At 43.1% G+C, this 18,371-nt stretch overlaps 1 long non-coding RNA gene across 1 annotated transcript in view; it reads left to right on the top strand.

Moving 5' to 3' along the window:
- The first annotated feature begins 292 nt into the window (after positions 1 to 292).
- Positions 293 to 18,371, top strand: part of LOC127004493 (uncharacterized) — a 93,059-nt gene continuing 74,980 nt past the window's right edge. The window contains exon 1 of the long non-coding RNA XR_007757852.1: positions 293 to 503. This is a non-coding gene — a long non-coding RNA (uncharacterized LOC127004493). The remainder of the gene's footprint in view (positions 504 to 18,371) is intronic.

Here is an 18,371-nt window from a genome sequence, read left to right on the forward strand (position 1 = left end):
TAATAATAATTATGATATCATTAATGATGATAATATGAAGAAGAAGAAGAAGAAAAAGAAGAAGAAGAGACGAAAAATGAAGAAGAAAAAATGAAAGTAATGGAATAAAAAAAGTAGAAAATGAAAGAAACTGTATTTTTAAGGTAATGATAATGTAGCAAAGTTTCATTTGTTTATCTGGAAACATTTTTCTAACTCTTACTTCATAGAGACTGCCTCATTTTCACCTCATGATTAGACGCATCTTTAGATTGGCTTCATGTAATGTTTGCTTTTTCTCTCCAACAGATTCGCCAGCCATCACGTGTCACTCCTTCAGGACGGTTAGGAACTGCTGGCAGCCGTGGCCGATCAAGTAGCAATCAAATTTTCTCGTCTGATTTCATGAGGAGGCGGAGAAGAATAACGCAATCACTTTGCCTCAATGTTTCACCGTCTCTGCTTCACACTGGTAACTCGACTCCTCACATCTTTGGAGCGGAATTGCCGGTCAGCTTTTACACGTGAGTATAACCGGCACGTGTTCTGCACAAGTTGTTAGAGTTTGTCTTGCACTGTATTGCCTGGTCTAGTGCAAGATGTGATGTCTGCAGGCATACGTGAGGCGAGGCACGTGTTTGTGCGGCAGGAAAGCGGGCAGGTGGACCGGCAGGTGCAGGCAAGGTGTGTTGTGATGTGTGAGGGTGAAGATTAGAGTGCCTGACGTCGGGTCGCATGCCGGCAAGGAAATCGGAAAGTGAATTCGTTTGAAGACTCGCCTCACTCACAGAAAATTACAGAGCAACCATATTTATGTGTCTCCATTTTAAGATTACATGAAAGGCACCCGAACTCTCAAATGACTGCATTGACTGTAGCGTAGACGCCGTGATGAGTGTTGACTCACCTGGATTACAGGACGGCTTTTGATAGTGTCGCTGCATCAAGAATTCATGGACCAGATATCAGAATTATATCGACAGAAGAAGCGGGATCTGAGAATCTCGTTCCGGTGAAGTCAGTGTTTGTCCCACGAGGATGTGGAGCGGAGAAGACAAAGAGGGAATAAGAGGAGAATGAAAAAGTGCCTCAGGTATTTTTACTTCCCTCTCAAGAGGTGACGCATTGGATTATATCTTAGCAGGACGCCGCATTTCCATGAACGCTTCCTGAATCTTGTTTGGGACGAATACAGGAAATGGTATCGAATATATGTTTTTCCTGCAAGAATGAGGAAAATAATTTATAAGACGGCCCCGGAACGCGTGTTCACACACACACACACACACACACACACACACACACACACACACACACACACACACACACACACACACACACACACACACACACACACACACACACACACACACACACACACACACACACACACACACACACACACACACACACACACACACACACACACACAAACAGTTTCATGACCTTAAAGTCAGACCCACAAAGTAGGAACGATCGGAAAGCCCAGTTTATGTCGCCATCTTCCTTTTTCATCCTTTATCGCGTTCGTCCTAAATCAATCATGAATCACCCGTTATATTCATCTGAATCTCTCTCTCTCTCTCTCTCTCTCTCTCTCTCTCTCTCTCTCTCTCTCTCTCTTTTTTATTAAAACTGACGATTCTATAGTTACACAACAGATTTGTATTTCGCCGACGACACTTTATGCGATCGTTCGAGTAGCATATGTTTCTCTGTGCACTTTTTAGGGCTTAAAATGTCACTTTTTCTCGTGCATTATTTCAAAAGCCCTTTACACTTGTTCACTGTGTATTTAGCATCACTAGTGGTGTGGGGCATGTTCTTCGCCACCTGTGAGCAGCCACTTTTACTCTCTCTCTCTCTCGGGCCCCTTTCATCCATCCAAGGACACAAAGTTTGCCCCAAAAGAACACCTTATCATCGTTTACTTCGTGTTCACTTCCTCCGCTCCCTTTCCTTCCTTCAGAGCCGCGCGCCGCCATAAAGTCTTCGTCCCTTCCTTGCTTACCTTCGTTACCTGACGCATCGCTCGGCCGCGGACACCATGGCCCGAGGGCGTTAAAGTGACTCGGAACAAGTGCCCAAGCCAATCCAAGCATCCACGCATCCAATCCAAGCATCCACAAGCCTTGAAGTCGGCTCATCCTCCTCCTCTTGAGCCTCTGTCCCCACCGCGAGCTTTCATGTGCTGTGCTAAAAATGGAAAGAGAAGTGGATAGGGAGGACGAGAGAGAGAGAGAGAGAGAGAGAGAGAGAGAGAGAGAGAGAGAGAGAGAGAGAGAGAGAGAGAGAGAGAGAGAGAGAGAGAGAGAGAGAGAGAGAGAGAGAGAGAGAGAGAGAGAGAGAATCCAGGGCAAAAAAAATATTAAAACAGTGAAACAGGAAAAAAAAAGAGCTATAAAAAAGAAAGCCAGAAACAAAGAAACAAAATATTACAGAGACACTATAATACAAATACAAACAAACACAGAAGGACAGAGAGAGACACAGACACGCCCACACAGACAGTTAAGGATAGACAGATAGGTAAAAAATATAACAGCAAGACAGACAGGGAACATCAAACACAGACAGACACGGCCACACACTCAATTAAGATAGACTGAGAGGTAAAGAGGCACACCAACAGACAGATAGCACCAGACACAGACAGACACGCCCACATGTACAGTTAAGATAGACAGATATGGAAGAAGAGCACTTACCCACCCACCCCCCACCCCCCAACCCACCCAAGACAGGGAGCACCAGACACACACAGAAACATCCACACAGACAGTTAAGAACAACACACCGCACGACAGGGAGCAGCAGGCATACCTACTGAACCAGCCATCGGGGCAAGACACCCCCGCTCGCTAGGAAATTCTTGGGTGCGTGATGTGAATCCTGGAACGGGTTTTGTCACTCCCCGACCCTCCTCTTGGGGCCGACTCGCGCCTCCTGCCTCGAGCCAATTAATTTTGCTCCCGTCTGCCATGAGGAGAAGGAGGAGGGAGGAGAAAGGGAAGGAGGACGAGGACGAGGACGAGGAGGAGGAAGAGGAATTGGATGAGAAGGAGGAGCAGAAGAAGGAGATGAAGAAGAAGGATGAACGAAATAAATAAATATAGAAAGTAGTCGAGGAAATAATAAAAGAAAGATACAAAATAGGAGGAGGTTTCGGAGGAGGAGAAGGGCAGAAGAATAGCAGAAACATGATATACGATTTCAAATACTATAATTGAAAAAAAAAAAAAAACAGAGACGTGATCTGCTGGGAGCTGGGAAGGTACCGCGTTATAACATCCTTTTTCAGTAGTTTCTGTGACCGCGAAGCTTCATTACTTCTTGACGGAAATTCACACGCTTCAAATCACTGTCAGGAGCCGAGCTAGTGTTGTTGAGGTTAGCCACGCAGGTAATCCATCTCTCTAATCTCTCTGATGGTATTGGAGAGCGATGTTGATGTATCCCCGCGTCAGCACCTAAATCTGGCGCTCCTCAGAAACACGATTATTGACTCCTTGCTATCGCTTATTACATGAATGATAAACGCATTGCTGCCTTCACGTGTTTACTTTGCTGGGATGTATTGAGGTATGATTGCTAGTAATATGTAAGGACGTGATTTAGTGGTTTCTCGTGACTGTGATGCATGTTTGGATGTCGTGCGTGTTGAAGCGTGTTTTTTCAGTTTATCATTGGGTATGTATAGCTTTGAGTGTGGTGAGTCAGTGGTTTAGAGATTTATCGTTATATTGATGTGTGTTTCGGTTAGCTGTAAGTAAGGTTGCACTATGTCGGTCTTGTGGTGAAATAGTGTTTCTGATTATTGTGTGTTTGAGCGTGTAGTTTTTTGGGTTGGTTTGTAGTGAAAAAAAAAAGGTAGTTTGGTAGTTTTGGGTAGTTTGGTGGTACTGGTCCAGGGTTATCTGTATATTTTGTCTTTTAGCGTTGTAAGATTGTAGTTTAGAAGTTTGTAATTGATCGTGTTATCGGGGCGCATGTAAGGAAAAAATAAGTGTGCTATGAATTTATCCATACCTGATAACTATGTATTGATGTGCCTTGGTAGTGGTGCGTGCTGTGAATTATGCTTCATTGCAAGTGTAATAGAGTGTGGTCATGTGGGAAGATTCATGTCACATAATTGTCGTTTTTATCATGTGTACATCTGACGCAGTCATTCAATAACGACTCCGGAGTAACATTATATTCTGTTGATGTAATTTTCACTGTGACCTTTAGCCTTTACAAAATTCATACGATCTTGACAGAGGAGGCAGACGGTAAGGGAGTCTTATTAGCAAGACGTGGGCGCGTGTACAGCGGTGGATACAATCGGGGCGGAAAATTGATTCGTTGATAAGCCTGGAACGAGTGGCTGTAGCGGAATGGTGGAGAATATTTACGTGTATTTTTGTGGCTTCGGTGCTTCTATTTGTTGATTACTACGACCTGGTGACCTATTCTTGCCACAGCCGGTTACGTAACAGAGAGGAGAGAGAGAGAGAGAGAGAGAGAGAGAGAGAGAGAGAGAGAGAGAGAGAGAGAGAGAGAGAGAGAGAGAGAGAGAGAGAGAGAGAGAGAGAGAGAGAGAGAGAGAGAGAGAGAGAGAGAGAGAGAGAGAGGGGGGGGGGGGGACAGAAAGACAGACAGACAGACGGACAGGCAAGAAAAAGAAAACGACAAAAAGATAGGCGAAGACAGACTGATACATAGTCAAATAAATAGACAGACAAAGTAAAATGAGTGATAGAGAGAAAGACCTTAAATTCTCACCTAGCCTATCGATATCCGCTTTTGAAGAGAAACAAAAGCATAACGCCTCGCGAAGAGCAGACACACTGTAGAGACCCAGCCAAGGTACACCCGGAAGGGAGGAGAGTCAGACTTGTTGGAGCCGAGGCTGAAGACAGAAAATTCATGGTGTATTTTTTTCCGTCCCGTTGGGCAAGTGGTAACTATGTTTGGGGCGAGGCGGGAAAGAAGGGCCCAAGGGAGGGGAGAAAGCCGTGGAAGAAAGAGCAGGAGAGATGGAGGAGTGCAGAACGGGATCAACAAGGGGAGGAGAGTAGTATTGGTGAGGCTGCGTGGAAATTGAGAATGAAGAAGAGGGAAAACGACGGAGAGAGAGACGGAAGAGAAATTGAAAAGGGAGGAAAAATAATAAATACACAATACACTTAATAGAAGGAGAGTGCAAAGGAAATGTCCTGCAAAAAGAAAAGGTTACGTCATATGGAACAAATAGTAAATAAAGCTGAACGAAATGGCGGTTTTGTAGAGGAAATATGGAAAAAATCAATACATTCGAACGATGAATTAAAAAAAAAGTTCAGTAAAGAAACACTTACTGGAGAAACAAAAGAAAAATAAATAATGTATAAAGAAATGTTCATATACTGTGGAATTATGAGAAATAACGAGAGAGAGAGAGAGAGAGAGAGAGAGAGAGAGAGAGAGAGAGAGAGAGAGAGAGAGAGAGAGAGAGAGAGAGAGAGAGAGAGAGAGAGAGAGAGAGAGAGAGAGAGAGAGAGAGAGAGAGAGAGAGAGAGAGAGTATTATGGAACACCTTTGTCTTTTCTACACACATAACATTACCACGGCAAAAACCCAGAAACCGTAACCTTCCCGAGAATGCAGCATCATACTTGGAAAACAACACCTCTAAGGTCCTTTGTTATGGTCGAGCTGTGCCGGCCAGGGGAAAAATGTGACGCTGGTGAGGGCGACAATCTTATTTATTCCGTTAGTGTTAGTGTTTTTAAAGAATGTTAGGTTATGGGATGAGGAGGGCGCTCAGCTGCTGGGGTGGATTTGGAGAAAGACGTGGATCTGAATTTAGAAAAAAATAAAAGAGTTACAGGATTTTCAGCGAGGGGAAAAGAAAGGGAAAAAAGAAGTAAAATAAAAGAAAAGATGAAAAAAACGAAGGAATATAAAATGAATGGGGAGGGGGAGGAAAAAATGAATGAGGTGGAGGAAAAGCAAGAAGAGGGGAGGACTTGAGAAAAAAAATTGTGAAGTAAAATGAAACATAATTTTTTTGTTCGGTTTTGATCTCAAGGGGAACGAAATTTAAAATAATGGAAGTGAATGACAGAGAAGCAATAGGAGATGACCACATATGATAATAAAAAAAAATATGAGAAAAACTTTACCGAGATAATGAAAGTAAACAACGGAGGATATTGACGAGCAAACAATCTCGGCAGTATCATCCGCAAGAAAAAAAATAGTTGTCTCCTAAGATAGCAAATAAAAGAAAATTAAATCAGATATTTACGTTCTTAGTGCTGCCCGTAAAATGACGTGAATGTTCGCCCTCCAGCCTTTGTTCTTCAGCCGTATTGCCTCGGTAAGGACCAGCCTGAGGAATTATTTATAGATGTTAATTAAGGGGGTATTGAAAGCGAGAAAGGGAGGGAGCGAAGCATTATAATTGATACCTGGGGGCAGCTAAGACACCATAGAGACGGCATAAGGGTGCCGGGGTGTCTCGGTGAGCAAGGGAAGGAGTAAGTGTGAAAGGGGGGGAGGGTCATTAAGGGTGCAGGAGTGACTGGTTAAGCAGGAGGAGGAATAAGGTTAAAGGGAAAGAGGGAGTTGGTGTCGTTGAAATGAGGAAGCAGCATGAACGTAATAATTATTGCTTGCACATAATGTTTTTGATTATTTATTCTTTTCTCTACAATTAATTTCCTCCAGATGCGTTTTCAGCAATACTCGTTTTAATAATATATAGTTCGCTCACGTTTTGCTGCTGTATATTTTGTTCTAGTTTTGATGTGTGGGTGTTTTGCCTGAGTTTGGGCATAGTTTGTTATAACGAGTGAATGCTCTGACATTTGCCGAGAGAGAGAGAGAGAGAGAGAGAGAGAGAGAGAGAGAGAGAGAGAGAGAGAGAGAGAGAGAGAGAGAGAGAGAGAGAGAGAGAGAGAGAGAGGAGAGGAGAGTGAGAGAGCATTAACAACGGCCTTAGATGAAGAAAAAAAATAGCCATAGTTTCGATATAGGTATTTATAAAGTAGAGCGTGCCTGCTAATGATGCCCAATCGACAGCAAAGAGCATTAATTCCGTCATTTGAACACTGACGAAAACCATGTTGACTCGTTTGATGGCTTAATGGACTGTGTCTGCAAAAACCAACATGCGAGTTTGCCCGATCAAAATAGTTAAATATTGGAATCACACACACATACACACACGCAAACACACACACACACACACACACACACACACACACACACACACACACACACACACACACACACACACACACACACACACACACACACACACACACACACACACACACACACACACACACACACACACACACACACACACACACACACACACACACACACACACACACACACACACACACACACACACATGACTGCATATTTTATGAGTTTGAAATGGAAAGCAGAATCTGTCCTTTCACTCTCTCGTCAAGGTGAAGAGCGTGAGAAATTGTCGGAATGTGAAGGTGACAATGGAAGTGTTTTTTTTTTTTTTTAATGATCGGGTTAGCATTCTGCCTTTGGTGCTTTTGATTATATGTGTTTTAGTTTCATTATTTCCTTTTTTTATTTCCTGTCATTTTTTTCGTATATCCGACATTCCATATTTTTCTTTAAGTATCTCGTTTTTTTTTGTTTTATCTTATTTATTGTCTTCTTCTTCTTCTTCTTCTTCTTCTTCTTCTTCTTCTTCTTCTTCTTCTTCTTCTTTACTTCATTTTCTCCTTCTTTTTCTTCTTTTGCTTCTTCTTCTTCTTCTTCTTCTTCTTTTTTCATCTTTTTTCTTCTTCTTCTTCTTCTTCTTCTTCTTCTTTTTTTTTTCTTCTAGTTAATTTTCTTCTTTTTCTTTTTCTTCTTCTACTTATTATTATTATTATTTTTCTTCTTCTTCTTCTTCTTCTTCTTCTTCTTCTTCTTCTTCTTCTTCTTCTTCTTCTTCTTCTTCTTCTTCTTCTTCTTCTTCTGGTTGTTTACTTCTTTTATATTTTTGGTTTCCTTCCTGCCTCAGCTTTCTCCCCGACATGAGCAGTAACACAATCAGGTTTCCTCGGCGTAGACATTCGATTCGAAAACGAGATTTCCTTTTATCTGAAAGTGTTTATTCGCTCTAAAGTTTTTGGTATCGCTTCATTTTTTTTTATTTTACTTACGGGATGTGTAGTAAATGTGTTATATACTTAAATTTTGATTATGATGATGCTTATTCTTGGTACTCTTGGTTAGATTGCATTAATTATCTAACGAAACTTATCTTTTTTTCGGATAAATTTCTGATATTTCTGCATCTTGTTCCTATTTCTTCTTTCACTCATTTTTGCTACTTTGTTTATTGTTTTTTGTGTTGCATCCGTATTTCAATTCACGTGTTTCTTTTTCTTGTTTTATTCTTTACGTTTCCATGAGTCAGTTCATTAACCTCTGCCTTGTGATACATCGTGTTCATGCTCGTCTTCCTTATTTCTTCCGTTTTCCTCTCCGTATCTTCATCTGTTCGCAAGGCCAGGCCAGGAGAGGCAAAATGACAGAGCGCTGGGCAGTGATTGATCAGAATAAGCGTAATCTGGCGCGCGGGTCCGGTGTTCGGGGCGGCCAGGGCGTGCGGAGGCGAGCCATCGGGGCGAGGAACACTATACTTCAATGACGACGATTCTTCTGGCGGCACCTCAACTAATATGTGAGTTGGCTTAGTTAGTGACGGCGGGTTGGCGTGATGGGAGCCTCCTCACGGCCCGAGAGAAGCGCACACGTGAACTTTGGCCATTAAGACGTTTCAGGCGCATAACAGAGGTGGTTGTAGTGGTGCTGGTGGTCGTGGGAAGGCCTGACTGCGTACCACCCCGCATTAGGGCCACATGCACACTTAAGCAACACATGAAAACTGGTTGATTCGCAGTTTAGAGGGAATAAAGATGATGAGGGGATAGGGAAGGAAAAGTGGAAGAAAGGAGGATATATGAGACTGTGACGGTAAACAGCAACGATAAAGAACGGAATGGGGAGAGGAAAGTAGAAGAAAAGGTTGAAATAAGATGAATGGAATGGTCAGTAAAGTGGCTTAAGGAAGACGAGGGAATATAGAGAGAAGAGGAAAGAAAGTAAAGAAAAGGAGGGAAGTGGCAAAAACAGGGAAGAAAAAGTAAAGAGAAGGAGGAGAATGGCAAAAACAGGGAAGAAAAAGTAAAGAGAAAGAGGAGAATGGCAAGAACAGGGAGGAAAGAAAGTAAAGAGAAGGAGGAGAATGGCAAGAACAGGGAGGAAAGAAAGTAAAGAGAAGGAGGAGAATGGCAGGAACAGGGAGGAAAGAAAGTGAAGAGAAGGAGGAGAATGGCAAGAACAGGGAGGAAAGAAAGTAAAGAGAAGGAGGAGAAGGGCAAGAATAGGGAGGAAAGAAAGTAAGGAGGAGGAGAAGATTAGCAAGAACAGGAAGGAAAAAAAAAGTAAAGAGAAGAAGGAGAGTGGAAAAATAGCTGGAGGGAGGGAAGAAAGGAGGTAAAATATGCGCAAGGGAGACGCGAGGGGAAGAGGGGGACATACGATTACAAGATAAGGGGAAGAAAAATCCAAGTAAAGAAAAAACGAGGCATACTAATGAGAGGGGAAGTATTAGCGGAGGATGAGGATGAGGATGATGAGGAGGAGGAGGAGAATGGGGAAAAGGAAAATGGGAAGGAAGAGAAAGACAGGGATGAGGAACAGACGAAGGACCAGGAGGAGGAGGAGGAGGAGGAGGAGGACGAGGAGGAGGAGGAGGAGGAGGAGGAGGAGGACGAGGACGAGGAGGAGGACGAGGACGAGGAGGAGGAAGAGGAGGAGGAGGGGAAACAGAAAAATGGAAAGGAAGAGGAGGACGAGGAGGAGGAGGATGATGATGATGAGGAGGAGGAGGACGAGGACGAGGAGGAGGACGAGGACGAGGACGAGGAGGAGGAAGAGGAGGAGGAGGGGAAACAGAAAAATGGAAAGGAAGAGGAGGACGGTGGTGAGGAACAGACGAAGGACCAGAAGGAGGGGGAGGAGGAGGAGCGGGGAGGAAAGATGAAGCAGAAGAGGAAAAAGAAGAAGAATGAAGAAAGAAAGAAAGAAAGAAAAAGAAAGAAAATATAAAAAGAGGAGGCGGAGGAGGAGGAGGACAAACAGGCAGACAGACAAACAGGATGGGAGTCAGATAGATAGGCCAAAATATATTAAGGTAATAATTTTCAGCTATTACTGTTCCCCTGTAGGACAAAGACCTTCCCAACGTCCTCAATCTCTTTGCCTGATGATATTGCGCTCCATCCTGCTCCGACAAAGGCCCCTACCATCCCTCCACCCGGTCCTCTGTCTGTCTATAGAAGTTCTGCAATCTCAGTGTTTCCAAATGTGTTCCTTTCGTTGTCAATCTGTTATCAGTTCTATGCATTATATAATCGACCCATGTCCATTTTTGTTGTTATTAATCGTCTCTATAATGCGTTCATTGTTTGCTGTCCTATAGTTTGTGATGGTCGCTCTTTATCTCCTCATGTCATTTTCAACAGTTTTCTTTCAATTTCTCTTTGCACGCTTTTTATCTTCCCCTCATTTTGTTTTAAAGCGCCAAGTTACTGAACCGTATGTTAAGCCTGGCAGGATCCACTGACTGCACGTACAGCTTCCTCTTTAATGGTAGTGGCAGGCTGATGTTCTTGATGTTACTTTGTTTGCCGAAAACGCTTCATCCCATTCCAGTTATCTTCCTCATTTCTTTTCCACGGGCTGGGTTAACACTAATTGCTTGTCCTAGATACATATATTCCCCTACTCTCAAGTGTTTCGTTCTTGAATAGGAAACAAACGGAGCCAAACACACGCACAACTATCAGACAACGCGTTTTAACCATCATCGTTGCCGTCTACATGTCTGCTCTTCCCGTGTCTCCTGGGCAGGTGTGGGTGGTGAAAACACGCCTCAGGCTGATGCCTTCCACTCGCCCTCGTTTTAAGCCTCCACTAAGTCTGGGGCGGCTCTCTTGTTCCTCCACCGTGGCCGCCTCTTCCCGCGTCTGTGGGGTGGCTGAGCAAGCCGTGCGATGGGGAGCGATGAGGAGTCTCCGTCGGGCCTTGTTGCCTTCCCTCATAAGCAAAACCACGGACGCAGCGACCGTGTGAAGGTACAAGTCGGTGATACCATTCCAGGCATAAATGTTGCAGTAATTTCCTCGTCTTAGTAATTATTAATGTTTTGTTGTTATTTTTATAGACAGGGCAATATATTTTTTTGATGAAAAACTTTGTTCCGTTGTAAAAAAAATTGTTCTTATCGTTAGTGTTCTTACAAACCAGAAGACCGAGAAGAAAGGAAGATATTCTCTTTTTGATATACTGTTTTAAGGGATTGATTTCCTCTACCCAATTACTGAATCATTGATCTGTTCATTAATATTTAAAGTAAAGCTAGTGTAACTTTTTAGTATCGCATAGGTGAGGATTGAGAGATTTCAATATTTCGTTGGTGAGACATTATAATTAATATGAATTTTTGCTCACCTTTACCGGCAGCTTTATAGTTTTCAACGAGGGTATTGAAAAATCCTGAATTATCAAAAAACAAACAAAAAAAAAAACGAATAGAAAAATGTGCTTTTTTGTAATAAGTATGTGCAGACTGTGCATGTGTGTGTGTGTGTGTGTGTGTGTGTGTGTGTGTGTGTGTGTGTGTGTGTGTGTGGTAAAAGCGCTGGCGGCCTTGCGGTGTGTGTATGGTATTACTGTATCACACGGAGAAATGAGAGGGGAGACTCGCCCATCCGTCCACGCCTGGGATTACAGGATTAACTTTAGAGGTATGGAAGAAGAGGGACTGGAGCCATAGAGAATGAGATGGGAATGAAAACTGAGGATGATGCCGATGATGGGGATGACAGTTATGGTAATGATGTCCAGCTGCGAAAGGTTGACAAATGGCAGCACTTGTAGTTGCGTTTGGTGTGATTACAGAATGGTCTAGTGAGGTGGTAGGTGAAGAAGGGAATACTGTGTTATGAACGTACTGATGCTTATGATGAGCGAAAGCAATATTGAGGTGTGTAGTGAAAGAAATAGTTGTTGACCGGAGTGTAGCATGGATGAACGTTGAAAAGAGGAGCACGTACATAAAACACAGTGCACCCCAAAACAAAGAAAAGGTCAGGCAGGAATAGATGAAGAAGAAAAAACAGCTTGACCTACACGGCAAAGGGCACACGAAAAGACACGACGGCTTTACTGGCATGAGCAACTAATCTTTCTTGGAAAAGAGAGAGAGAGAGAGAGAGAGAGAGAGAGAGAGAGAGAGAGAGAGAGAGAGAGAGAGAGAGAGAGAGAGAGAGAGAGAGAGAATCAAAGAAGGAAGATAAACAAATAACAAAGGGAAGAAGGGGGGCAGGAGGGATATTATCAAAGACCAATATTTCCGACAAACTGAGGGTGCGGAAAAATACCTGAGGCATACCACACCTGCCCGCCCTGGCTCATGTTACGCGGGGGTAAATATTTTCGTTTGGGATAGCGAGGAATATTTTCAGGATATTTGCATACGCCGCTTTTTTCGGGGGGCAGAAACCATGCGAGGAAGAAACCGAGACAAGATAAATTATTCAGTTTTCAGGTGGTGGTGGAAAGGAAGGGAAGGAAGGGAGTGGGGGAGATAATGGAAAATGGTTGTGTATGGAAGGTTATGGAGTGTGTATGGAAGGGAGGATATGGGAGGGTACAGGAGGTCTTTCAAGGGAGTGAAAGGAAGGGAGAGAAGGGAGGGGAAATAGGGAAGAAGGGAAGAGGCGAAAGGAAGAATAGGAAAGGAAGGGCAAGAAAGAATAAAGGGAAGGAAGGCAAGAGGATGTATGTGATCCGTATGCGAAAAAATAAGTGTGCATATAAAAGGTACAGATAGTCTTTGGGAAGGGGAACAAGATGAAAAATAAGGAAGAAGAGGAGGAGGAGGAGGAGGAGGAGGAGGGGTGAGGTTGGACAAGCTAAGAAGAGTGTATAGGGAAGGACAAGGGTTATATAAGGGCAAAATCATTCGAATAATTGAAGGAAAGGCAGGAGGAGAGGATAAAGGCGAAGGGAAACAAGATGAACTGGATGTATGGAAGAAAATGGGAATGGGGCTGGTGGAGAGGGGAGTGTTTTTACAAGTGAGACGATATTTTTACCTTCTTGGCAGTCACTGGTCTTCGTCATATTCCACGGCATTTCGTTCATATCATTCCGTCTTAACTTTTTCTCCCCTTTTGTTTCTTTTTCCTCTCCCTTCCTCTCCTCCCCTTCTCTACGAACATAATTCCGCTTTTCCTCTCTTCCTTCAACCTCTTCCATCCTCTTCTCCATCTTCTAGGCATTACTATTTCTATCCTAATCGCTGTTTTCTCCCATCATTTACTCCCTTCTCCCTCCCCTATCTCCTACCCACTCAACATCGACTTCCCACTCCTCTCCTAACTTCTGTTCTCTCCCTTACCGTATCCCTCCACTCCACTGCGTTCCTTTTGTCTCCTTTCATTTAATCCCTTCGCTATCTCCTCTCCTCGCTTCCTCCCTCCCCCCTCATTGCTCTCCCCTCGCCTCCCCTTTGGATTACTCCCAGGTGAAGCGTAAATCTTGAGGTAACTCCACACCGTCCGCAGGGGAGACGAAGTGTGTGTTGGGGTAATGTACGGGAGTGTCTTAGTCGTTTTTTTTTTGTTTTATGGCGGCGAGCAAACTTTAGGAGAGGAATGGCTTTGTGTGTGTAATGGGAGGAGAGAGGACGCTATCTATTCACACGACGAGGAGAAAACCAAGTGAAAATAAGAAAGATAGACACACAGCAAGAGAGCGGAAAGAACAAGAAAGAAATGTATCTTGAAAAAAGAAGAAAATCAAGAGAATATGGAGCAAGGTAAACAACAAAAAAAGAGAGAGAAAGAGAAAAATAAGAAGTGGTCTTAATAGGGATTAGTATTTATGACTAGTGAGAATTAAAAAAAAAAGAAACAGGTGTATAAATGAGTGATATATGTGAGGCGAGGGAATCAACTTGAATGATCGCATAAAGGAAAAAAAAAGAACGAGGGGATTAGAAACGGCAAACAAAAGTCAACCTGACAGGCCATAAAAAAAAAAAAATGTCACAGAAAAAAAGCGAAATTCCGGAAGTTATGGAGGCCCAGAAAAAACGGCAGAAAGTTGCTGAAGTTTTATGTCGGGAAGAAAAGAAACGACTCCATAAGTAAAACCCGGAAAGTTGAGAGAAAAGAAACACCATAGACATTTAAATGGGGCGGAAAAAAATATGAAAGTAGGTCAAATATATGGAAGAAAAAATAACAGGAAAGAAAAAAGACAAACTGCTCTTTTGAACTCCATTTCATTTACGTAAATAAAAAATATACGAAAAAAAAGATGAGAGTAGGTCGAACATATGGAGAAAAGAACCGGAATAGAAAAAAATATCAACTCAAACACCATTTCTTATACGTAAACAAAAAGCCAGTAGACGGCAATTTCCGGCGAGAGAGGAAGTAGAAGGGAGGAAAAAGAAGAGCTTAGATGAGATGGAAAAATAATTACATGTGACAACAGGAACGCGAGAGAATATATGAAAAAGAAAAACATGAATGAAAAAATTATCAACTCTTAACTCCATTTCCCATACGTAACCGGAAAAAAACCCCACGTAGACTACAATTTCCTGAGAAAGAGGAAGTACAACGGAGGAAATGGGAGCTTAGGTGAGAGGGAAAAAGAATTACATGTGACAGCGCGAACACTACATGATAAAACAAGACTTGGGTAACATCGAGGCGGCTGGCGTTCGCTGGAGATCTGGGAAACATTGGCCGAGGAGGAGGAAGACGAGGAGGAGGAGGAGAAGAAGTGGAGGAAGTAGAGAAGAAGGAAGAGGAAGAAGTGGAAAAGGAGGAAGAGGAGGAATGCGCAAAGGAGGATGCGAAATATGCGGAAGAAGCGATAGGAAGGAAGAAAAAACAACATTGACATAGAAAAAAAAGGAAAAATGGAAGAAAATATGAAGGACCGTGAAGAAAAGAAGATGGGGAACAAAATGAAAAAAAAAAGATAGAGGACAGAAAGATGTAGATGGAGGTGGAAGTGGAGATGGAGGAAGTAGAGGAGGAGTAGGAAATGGAGAAGAAGGAAGAGGAGGAGAAGGAGAAGAAATAAGCAGAGTTGGATGTGAAATATTCTGAAGAAGCGAGAAGAAGGAGAAAAAACATCACTGACTTAAAGAAAAATTGGGAAAAGGAGGAGAAAGAGAAACGTTGGGAAAATGGGTGGAAAAGGAGATAAAGGAAAGAATGATGCTGAAAATGGAGGAGAGGGATAAAAGAAGAATGGGAAAGGGAAGCAGGAAAAGTGAAGAAATATGATGATGATGATGATAAGTAAAAGGAAGAGAAGAGAGACGATAAAGAAAATGAGGAGTAGAAGGAGAGAGAGAGAGAGAGAGAGAGAGAGAGAGAGAGAGAGAGAGAGAGAGAGAGAGAGAGAGAGAGAGAGAGAGAGAGAGAGAGAGAGAGAGAGAGAGAGAGAGAGAGAGAGAGAAGATAAGCCAATGAAAGATGAGGAATAGAAAGAAGTATAGGGGAGGAAAGAATAGAGAAATAAAAGGTAAGTGCAAGAGGGAGGAGGAGAGGAAGAAGAGCAGGAGGAGGAGGGGACGAGGCAGAAAGTAGGAGTGATTATGGAACAGGAGGAGGGGGAGGAGGAGAAATATGAAAAAAAATCAGTGAAAGAAAAAAAGAAGAAAAAGAAGAAAAAGCATAAAAAAGAAAAGGAAAAGAGGTAGAAAAACAGAACAGAAAAGAGACGGGGAATAATTATGACAAAAAGACAAAAGAAAGTAAGGAGAGATGATGAAGAGGAAAAAGAAGGAAAGAGGCACAGGACGAAAGGATGAAGAGGAAGAAGAAAAGGAATAGAAAACATTAGCAGAAAAGAAAGGCTGAGACTAACGAGGAGACGAACACAAAGGAAAGTAAGGAGAAAGAGGACGAAGAGGAAAAAGAAGACAAATGAAAGGGATGGAAGAAAGAGGAGAGGTGACGTGACACAGCAAGGCAAAATAACAAGAAGAGCGTTGCTGGGATTCTTTTATGTCTTATTACAAAACCATTTCCTCTATCGACCTTTGAAGCCTTGCTGAAAATAGACATCCTTTCCCTGTACTGGACAGCAACGAAGGCTAAGACGACTACTACATACTACTCCCTCCCCGACCTTCGCTACGACGCACTTCGGGAACAATAGAGTAAAAGGCTTGTGATAAAAGGTGATCAGAATGGAAAAAAAAAGCATCACTTCCTTTCACGAGTATTAGACAACAGCGAAGGCCAAGAAGACTGATGCTCCTCCCTGCTCGACCTTCGCTACGACACGCTTCGGGAGTAAAAGATTAAGAGATAAAATGTGAAAAGACAGGAAAAAAACAGCATCATTTCCTTATATTAGAAAACGACGAAGGCCAGGAAGAAGTCTGCTCCTTCTCTCTGACAGACCTTCGATACGAGACGCTTCGGCAGCAAAAGATTAGTGATAAAAAGGTGAAAATAAAGGGAAAAAAAACATCCACTCCTCTACGAAGTCACCATTTGTATATCCCCCACCCCCCACCTCCCTACACACCCGTTGCAGATCTTTCCTCCACCTCCTCCCCCACAGGCACACAGACTCAAACTTCCTTCCCCCCTTCTCCCCCCTCCCCTCCCCCCCGCCCCCGCCTCTCACACACACAGGAGCCAAAAGCTTAACAGGGCGTGATGGGACAAGAACGCGCCTCATCCATCTCCATTGGCTCTCCTCTCCTGCTCCCCATTTTCCCTCGAGGCTGATAATTGCCCCAAAACTTTTACTTAATTTTTCCTGTATTTTTTTTGTACTATATATGTTATTTTCTCCTCTGCTTCCTTTCCTTTGCTGTTTGCTCATTGGTGATTTATCGTTTTAGTTGCTGTTGTTATTTTACTTATTGTTATTTTTTTATCTTCTCGTCCTTCCTCTTTTCCTATATTGTTTTTTTTTCATCCTCTCATTCCCTTATTTTTTTTTCCTATTAGATCCGCTTCGTTTCTTACTACTTTTTTTGCATTTCCGTTTCCTCTTCCTCTCACTCTTTCTACATCTTTCTCCACGTAATGGTTTTTATTCTGCTGCTTCTTTCGTCACCTCTCACTCTTTCACGCTCAATTTATTCTTCACTCTCTTTTTGCATTATCTTCCTCACGCTCTTCCTCTTTCCTTTCCACCTCCCAACCCTATTTTTCTTGCTTGCGCCTCCTCCCCCTCATATTTTTTCCTTTCTTTTCTCCCGCTCTTTCTCCCTCCATCTCCTCCTCCTCTTTTTCCTCTTCCTCCTTTATTTATATTTCTCCTCCTTCATCCTTCTTTTTTTCTTCTTTTATTTTTTAATTTTTACTCTTTAAAAAGTTTTCTTCAACATTTTTCTTAACCTCCCTCACCTCGTCATCGTCCTCGTCATCGTCCAGCTACTTCTTCGTCTCCTCCTCTTTTCCTTTTCTTACTGCTTCTGTTCTATTTTTGTCCCCCTCCTCCTCTTCCACCTCCACCACCACCACCACCTCCTAATCCTCCTCCTCCACCTCCTCCTCCTCCTCGTCCGTAGCGGAGTGACAGGAGAGTGTGACGGTCCCCTCGAGTCCTTTGTGTCCCGATCGATGGTGACGCCTTCTTTGCTGCTAACACTCTGGGACAGCCAAAGGGGGGTGAGGAGGAGGGGAAAGGAAGGGGTAGAGGAAGGGACTGACAGATCGAGGGGGTTAAGGAGTGAGGGGAGGTAAGAACTGGGAGAGGGAAGGATGAAGAGATCGAAGGAGGGAAGGGGAAGTCAGAAGGAAGGAGGAGGAAAATAGGAGATTGATGAAAGATACGAATGGAAGGTAAAAGAGGGAATGACAGCAAACAGGAACGTAAGGGGAAAAAAGGGAGGAAGAAAAAAGAACGGCGATGTCGAGGAGGATTAAAAGGTTTGGAGGGATGGAGGGAAGGCAGGAGGGGAGGAGGAAGGGAGGTGAAGAGGGAAGGAGGAAAAGATAAAAGGCTACAACAGGGAAGGGAATGAGGGAGGGAGAGAGATAAAGTGAGAACGAGTGTCAGGAGGGAGGAGGTGCTGAGAGATGGGAGGCGAGACGCGATGATGGTGATGATGAAAATGCTTGTGACGGGGATGAGATAGAACACAAAGATGATGATGATGATGATGACGATGGTGATAATGATGTTTTGTTACAGTAAGGGAAGGACTTCTAAGGCAAAAATATGAAATAACACCCCGCTAACACTGCTCTGATGATGGTATTTTTTTTACAGCAGAGGCGTCAGTTCAAGGGCCTAAAAAAAAAAGGAAACAAATGTAA

Source organism: Eriocheir sinensis, chromosome 28, assembly GCF_024679095.1.
Source record: "Eriocheir sinensis breed Jianghai 21 chromosome 28, ASM2467909v1, whole genome shotgun sequence".
NCBI classification, from domain to species: Eukaryota; Metazoa; Arthropoda; class Malacostraca; order Decapoda; family Varunidae; genus Eriocheir; species Eriocheir sinensis.